An 8,985-nucleotide genomic window follows, 5' to 3' on the forward strand; every position below is an offset into this window, starting at 1 on the left:
ATTATGATAAGAGAGAAACAGTTATAAAATGTTAAAAAAATATAATAAGCCTATGTGAGTTGTGGTGAGAACGTGGATGTCACCTTATATTTATTTTCGTCATAATATATATATACAAAAATAAATATGAAGACTAATAATTTAAAAAAGATTTTTCATTACTTAGGAAGGAAACTTAATATATAAATAAAAAATTGATAAAATAAAAAATTAATTAATTATTAGCTATACAAAATTAATTAATTATATATATATAATGAGAGAAAATAAAAACTGAAATTAATTAGAAAATATATTATAGATAAATTAGTAATTATGGGAATATAATTATGATAAGAGAGGGAAACTCATATAAAATGAGGAAACTAATAATTATATTACAGAATATGGAATATGATAAGAGAGAAACAGTTATAAAATGTTAAAAAAATATAATAAGCCTATGTGAGCTGTGGTGAGAGCGTGGATGTCACCCTATATTTATTTTCGTCATAATATATATATATATATACAAAAATAAATATGAAGACTAATAATTTAAAAAAAGATTTTTCATTACTTAGGAAATGAAACTTAATATATAAATGAAAAAGTGATAAAATAAAAAATTAATTAATTATTAGCTATACAAAATTAATTAATTATATATATATAATGAGAAAGAAAATAAAACTGAAATTAATTAGAAAATAAATTATAGATAAATTAGTAATTATGGAAATATAATTATGATAGGAGAGAGAAACTCATATAAAATGAGAAAACTAATAATTATATTATGGAAGAGAAATATATATATATATTATGAAATAAATGTATATATATATATTAATAGAGAGAAAATAATTAATATAATTAAATTAGGAAAGAGAAATGACTTGATTTGTGGATGATTGTGGAGAGAGAGTGTTTTTCACCTCCAACATTTTAAATTAAGAGTCATTAGTTATATATAGATGTCAAATTCCAAGATTATCAAACACACCCAGAGGTTTTAAAAAATGTTTTACTCTTTTAAAAGCTACAAAATCATTAGATTTTTTAAAAACATTATACTTTTAAGGGCTAACAAAACTATTAGGGCTTTTAAAAAAAATGTTCTACACTTTAATGGGTTCACAAAATCATTAGGGCTTTTATAAAATGCAACTAAAATGTTAAAGAACGATAAATTCATTAGGGATTTTAAAAAACGAAACTACGATTTTAAAGTCATCCAAAATCACACAGGGCATTGAGAATATTATACACGTTTTAAAAAATCTACGGACCACTTGGATTTGTGAATTCTTCTATTTCACCATGTTCGTCTTTTAACGATTTAACACCTAGACATTAAATATGCTCCAAGGCTAACTTATATAGGTCTAAAAGTTAGAAAAATATCATTTTTTAATACTCGAACACCTCAACATTAGATGACGCCCAAAACTAGCTAATATAGGTCTAAAAGTTAGAAAAATGTTGTCTTTTAACACTCAAATATCTCAACATTAAATGACACTCCAAGGCTAGATACGAAAAAAAAAAATATATATATATATATATAAACAAAAATAAATTTGGAAGCAGGTAATTTTAGTCCCACTAAAATAGGCAGGTCTTAACTCTAGTGTAATTCATTTGAACTACGGCCCCTTATCCTCCACAATAGAGATATTTGATAGTCTCAATAGTTGTAGTGAAGCAAAGGAAAATAAACAAAAAAAATACCAAAAATATATGTTCTCTCTTTCATTCCACCATCCATACATCCATTTTACATCATCACTCATCGTGCAAATTAGATGTGACATAAGTCTTAAAGGTTCATCCCCAGCAAAGGGAAACATAAGTCTTATCAAAGTCAAGTACTCCAATGAGTAGAGACCATTTTCGGTGATGGACAATTAGGGTGCTTAGTAGATGAGCTGAGTAATCGAGTTTCTTCCCTTGTCGTAACCGAACACTTATCCAGTTCTCTCACATTTTCTTAGTTAAGAATTAAAATTTGAATTAAGTAGCTACTCTACAATCATAGATCCACTCTTTCAAACTTATAAGAAATTGATGAGGAAAATAATTCTCTTAAACTTATTCACATACTCCTAAATTTTCATCTCATATTCATAATACCAATGAGACGCACTTTGAAAAGAGAAGGATCGCCCCAAGTGAAGAAAAAGAGCAAGTCGAAATGGCGTTTAAAATAATGTCCTCGTTTCGAGAATGGCTCACAGAACCAAGATATTTTTCCGATCTAACATCCATCATCATCATAATAATGACATTGTGAATGATCTTTAACCGTTTATTTTAGTTATTAAATGTTCTTCGAATATTTTTAGCCACATATCTTAAGGAAAATAATAAAGATAGAGATTCATCTTATAAGTCTCGTTTTTTAATCATTTCAATCAATGTTTCCCAACAACCACCAACTATCTCCGACCTAACCAATTAAATTTCGGTCAAATTCTAAAATTTCATTTACCAATTATCACCATCGCAATAATTGAAATGATTTTGTTTTCATTTAATGTGAAAAATGTGATTGAATCAGAGACTCGTGTATGGGTAAAAACTTGGATTAAGCTACATAAAGTTTTTTTATCAACTTTTTTTTATCAAACATGAGTGGTCTTTTTTATTGTTGACAAAAAAAAATGGTAGCAAATAAGCTTATTAATTCTATGACAACTTTATTAGGGAATTGACTAGGGCTACAAATGAGCCGAGCTCAAACCAGCTTAAGCTCGAGCTCGACTCGATTTAGTATTTATTATCTCGACTTAAACTCGAGCTCAAATGATTTTATAAATTTGAGCTCGAACTCGACTCGACTATTTACCTACAAGTTCGGCTCGATTTAAAAAGCTTAAACAAAAATTAAATTTTCAAACTCGAGCTCGAACTCAAACCAAATTTATTTATAAAATTAAAATATCAAACTTTCATACATATTCAACATTTAAAATATGATATTTCAAAGAAAATATGAAACAATCGTAAATATTAAAAATTTCAAAACATGATAGTCCAAAACATTAAATCACCACTATTAATCAAAATTTTAAAAACAAAATACAAATTTATATAAATTGTTTGAACATTTAATATAATAATCTTTTTTAACTGAGGTCTTTCAATTATAAGACAATAAGACAAGTACAATTACATAATATATTAACTATTTTTATCTCTTTGAATATTATATATAATATACTAATTATTATATCTCTAATATTTACTTTTATTATATATAATATATTAACATTTATTTTTATCTCAATCAATATTATATATAATATACTTTTATTATATATAATATATTAAAAAAATTTTATCTCTTTCAATATTATATATAATAAACTAATTATTATATTCTTAATATTTACTTTTATTATATATAATATATTAAAAAAATTTATCTTTCAATATTATATCCCTAATATTTACTTTATTATATATAATATATTAACCTTTTTTATCTTTCAATATTATATATAATATATTACCATTTTTATTTTTTCAATATTATATATAATAAACTAATTATTATATCCCTAATATTTATTTTTATTATATATAATATATTAACTTTTTTTCTCTCTTTAAATATTATATATAATATAATATATTAACCTTTTTATCTCATTAAATTTATTGTTAATAACCTTTTTTTTCTATCAACAATCAATCAGATGGATAGAAATTAAAAATTAGTATTTTTCTATATTCAACAACTATGTATATAAACATAAATTTTTCTATATTCAACACCAACACCATGTATATAAACATAAATTTTACCTATGTTGCTATATTTCTTTAAAAAAAAAAGAAAACAAAGTTATCTAAAAATAAAAACAATAATTATTGTAAAAGTGAAAATAAATTTCAATTACTTGTAGACCTTTTGTGAATGAATGAGAGGTGGAGAATGAAAAGGAATAAAAAGAATAGATGAATAGTGAAAGAAATTGTGAAGACTGGAAATAAAAGATGAAGAGTGAAAGAAATGGTGAAGATTGAATGAAGAAGAGATGAATAATGAGTGAGAACATAGTCACACACTCACACACTAACTTAGATGAAGAATTAAGTAAATAGGATAAAAATATATTGTTACAACGTCCCACGCTCATCAAATTTGGTGTTGAATTTAAAATATAAAGTGTTATTAGTCTAGTTGGTTAAAGAGTTCTACTTGTTTGGTTAGGTTACGAGTTCAAAACATATTTATAATATTTTTAAGTTTATGGGCGGGTCAACCCATATCCATTTACTTTCACATATATATCCAAATTAACCACGGTCCGACCCAAATATTCATTTAATCTCACATATATATCCGAATTAACAACATTTATCGACCGGCAATCTGGACACTTTGAAAATTAAGCATCATTATATAGAGAGAGATCAGATGAATAGTCACTTAAATACATTAAAAATTATGGTTTTACTTTAGGGATTGTGGACCTTTACATAGGTTTTGAAAAAAAAAATATATTATTTAAATTTTGAGTTTTAATATTACATAAATATAAAATATATTATACATTATGAGGCTCGAAATAGTTTGACAAACCATTAAACAAACATTATATGAGTTCGAGCTCGAATATTAAATGAGTCGGCTCAAGCTCGGTCAAAGTCAAACCGGACTTTGATCGAGGCTCGAATATTAAACAAGTCGGCTAGAACTCGATCAAAGTCAAGTCGAGCGACTCACGAACGGCTCTACTCATTTACCGCCCTAGAAATGACAAAATTTTATTTTCAATTGGTCTAATTTTCCTTTGTGAAGAATATAATTTAGTATAGTCTAGTAGGTCAAAAAGTGAAATAGAATTCACTTAGGGCAATCATTCAATACTTGGGTTCTTTGACAAGAATGCCAAATATCATTGATAAAATCACCATTGAGGTCCACAAAACCATTTTAGAGAAATTCTTATGGAATATCTGAAATATTAAATAACAAAAATAAGAATTAAATTATTATTAATATATGTTTTGTGAAACTCTATTAATAAAAGAAATACTCAAATTGAGTTTATACAAACTATCTAAATTACATAAACGAAGAATTAAAGTATTAAAATTTACAATGTTTTATTGATTCTACAACAGTAATTTGTCTCTTCATTTGAACTTAAATCTTTCTTAATCATCTACCCTATCTACCCTTGATCTTCAACTGCTAGGTTTAAGTCAACACAAAAGACAACCTTGGACTTCCTCTGCATGAACATGAAATTGAACTAGTTAGAATATAGAACACTTTCAAAAGTGTGGGCAAAACTTAAAAGTAAGAAAAGAAAGAACCTGTATTTTGTATCTTCGTTGTACTATGGAAGAAGAATAAGGTTTTCATGTGCCTTATATCTTCTTCTACCCCGATGGATTCGAATCCAATGACTATCCATTTCTTTTGAGAATGAAACTACTAAGTTTTCAATTTGAAGATGTGGATAAGCCTATTGGATGAAAGATTATTAATCAGTAACATATTATTATGACTGAAAATTAAACAAAAGAAATATAACTCACCCATTGGATTCCAAACATTAATCGTTTGCACATCCCTTTATTAAGGTATTTTGTCTTCTCTGCATTAACATGAAACAAGTTAGAATACATAACACTAAGAAATTCACAAAATGACAAAGATTGAGAAAGAACTAGCCTTCGTGATCAGGAAGAAGCAGTTGTACTATATAAACGATCATAGACATTACTGATACATTGTATTTGTATTCTCTCCTGCAGCAAAAATGGATTTCATCTTCGTATCCAAAACTCTTTTCAAGGCCGAGATTCTCACCTTTCATCTTCTACTCTTATAACTCTCCTACAAAAAAATGGATTTCAAGGACGAGATTCTCACATTTTATCTTCTAATCAGAACTCACTCTGTGAAATCTTGATCATCTGTAATGTTCATTTATAAATTTTAGAAATGAGAAGACGGCGGCTATAGAAGATGTTGATAGGTTAAATTAGGGTTTTCTAATGGGCCGAGCCCAATTTTAACCTAGTTAGTAGGGCAAGTAGGTAGAAAATATATTGATGTCCCTAGATAAATTTACACTTAACAATTCTAACAACTATTTGTTAACAGATTAACATTCACCTCAAACTTATAATAAAACATAATATACAACCAAAATTGTTGGGTCTTTTTTTATTATTAATTTAGACTTTACAATTTTGTTAAATACAAAAAATACAAATGCAAATTTTTATATTTTTATTTTGGTTAAACAAATGCACTTGAATTTGCGTACTTCAATGCAAAAACATAAACTTATCTATATTTTTAAAAAAATGATAGAATTTGCGTATTTCAATTCAAAAACATAAACTTATCTATATTTTTAAAAAAAATGATAAGCAAAGGTGTAGCGTGAGCAAGTTCAGAATCCGATGCGGTATGTCATCTGGGTAGGAAGGTGAAAATTTTAAAATGTCACATTTCGGTTCACAAAATGTCAATTTTCTTTTTCAAATTCTGACGTGAGGAAACGTGGTTGGCCACGTTGGATTCGTGGTTTTGTTTTCGCTACCTCTTCGTTGAGTTTATCATTCCTCGTTAAAAAAAATATCTTCAATTTTAAAATCATAAGCATCACACTAAGTTAAAATATTAAACAGACTAGTTAAAATCGCACTAAATAAATTGAAGCCTTTCAAAAACGTTTTCATAATATTAGGTTCAACTATCATCAAAGACATGAAAGCATGTGTTATTCAAAGTGAGTCATTTTCATTTATTTAATTTGAATTATCTAGATTTAAAATTTTTAAAATTAAAATAAATATTTATAGTCAATGTTTGTCTCTCAATTTAATCGTGTTAATTATTCTCCTTTAATCGTCATGTTCAACGTGATACTATTCCCAAAAAAATATTTTTTCCTAAATCTTTGACCACATTTGATCTTTGGTTATTAGGATAAAACTTAATTTTTATCCTAAAATTCAATAATAATATCACCAATTTATTCAATCATTTTAATAATTAAAATATCAAAATTACCCCTACTTAAATATTTTATTTTATATTAATAAAAATTAATATTAATAAAAGATATTTTATTTGGGGTATTTTGGTCGTAATAATTTAAAAACTGGTTTTTAGTTTCATCCAATATATATGGATTTTTTGGGGAGAAATCTAAATAAAACTAAAAAAATTAATTCTTTAAACAAGCTGTTTTTCTCAACTATTTTAATGCAACTTCTTAATAGAATAATTAGGTTTAGAAACATGTAAAGATAATAAATATATTTATAGATCTATTGCCATAAGAAATTCAAATGACTTATTTGTATGAATATAAATCATATGAATTATATTTTATTTTATTATATTAAAATATTATTATTGATATTATTAATAATGAATTATAATGCATTAAATAATGAATTATAAAAAATTAATTTGTACACGTTATCAAATAAAATTATTTATACATTAAGGTGTATTTACATTTTATTTATTAAATAAAATGAAATGAAATGAAATTCTCCTCCTTCAAATTTCATATCTATTTTAGAAGAAAAAATAATTTAAGCTAAATCCAATTCATTTCAATAGAATGAAAGTTTAAGAAATCAAGTCAAAGTCAAATAAATCAGTCATATTTTGTTTTTTAGGAAATGCACAGTTAAGACTTTATTGTAATTAAAAAACTAAGTTTCTCGTGAAATTTCAGAAAACTTTTTTAATTATTTTAGTTTTTAGGAAATGCTCTTGTTAAGGCTCTTTGTTCTGAAATTCGTTTTTTTTAATGTAGCCTTAAGAAGTGACTCAGAAAGTTTTCTAACCTACATATTTATCTTAAATAGCATATGGTAGATTTCTTGCTTCGAGTGATAGTTTTGTTTTCAATTTTTGCAGATGAATGTATTAGGCTACCCATAATTTGGTACTTAAAATTCTTTATGTAGATTTCGATAAATTAGTTCGAACCAATCAAATCAAATCACCAACCTCAGAGTTAAAAATCAATGTTTACATGTGGATGTCTTCATAGGACTGAAAATTGGATTGAGTTGGGTTCGAAAAAAGTCTGAGTAAACTTTAAAACAAATAAAAGAGAAATTGTGGATTTGATGAATGGTAGTGAATTTTATCTTGTTTGTAAGAATTGGATGAAAAAGTTATTAAACAAATTTACAGAATTAAGAAATTAAGGAGTATGTCACCTCCTAACTATCGTAAAAATAAATAAAATAAAATATATATTTTTTTTTTTGATGGACTTAAACCCACTTCAGTCTAACGTAAATCTGAAATTGCACTTTGTTGAAAAAAATAACTAAACCAAACCAATTACACTTTCTATCTATTCTATACATATTTTATGACCATTTTTTTTTTGTTAGAGCTGATTTTGAATAAATTTATAGCCTGAAATTGGATGTAATTACTGTTTATTTTTAGTTTGTTGTTGATTTTGAGCATTTATTTTTATTAAAATTTTGATATATTATTTTTATTTTTGCAGTTATTCAGTAATCTATTTTTTTTTTCATACTATTCCATAACATAAATATTATTATGGGTTCTATTGTATAAAAACAAAAAATTCTCGACTCCTAATAGATAAGAAAATTAGAAATAGTCTTTATCGTATTACTCTCTCCATACCTAATTTAATATATCTTTTCAAAAAACAATGCTCTTCATATCGAATTTAAAGTGTCATAATAATAATAATAATAATATAATTATTATTATTATTATTATGCATATTGCGAATGCATATTCATTTATTTCTTCTCCAAAAATCTCATTGACACCAAGTGTGGGAGAATGTTAGACGTTTAATCCAAAATAAGATCTCATTGAAGCGGCTAATCTTATCTCTAGTTATACAAACTGTACAATTGTCATAAATGGATATTCCAGATATTACATATCATCGTATTTCAATATGGTACAAATATATAAATTTGATATTTTTTTATACTTTTTCATACATATTGTTG

General features: G+C 25.3%; 1 long non-coding RNA gene across 1 annotated transcript; it reads right to left on the reverse strand.

The window, feature by feature from the left end:
• Positions 1-4,951: 4,951 nt before the first annotated feature.
• LOC124933601 lies at positions 4,952-5,599 on the reverse strand. The gene is made up of 3 exons (XR_007099007.1): positions 5,539-5,599; positions 5,314-5,465; positions 4,952-5,228 (listed from the first exon to the last, which is right to left on the reverse strand). It is a non-coding gene; the product is annotated as an uncharacterized LOC124933601 (long non-coding RNA).
• Positions 5,600-8,985: the final 3,386 nt, after the last annotated feature.

Source organism: Impatiens glandulifera, chromosome 1 (genome assembly GCF_907164915.1).
Source record: "Impatiens glandulifera chromosome 1, dImpGla2.1, whole genome shotgun sequence".
NCBI classification, from domain to species: Eukaryota; Viridiplantae; Streptophyta; class Magnoliopsida; order Ericales; family Balsaminaceae; genus Impatiens; species Impatiens glandulifera.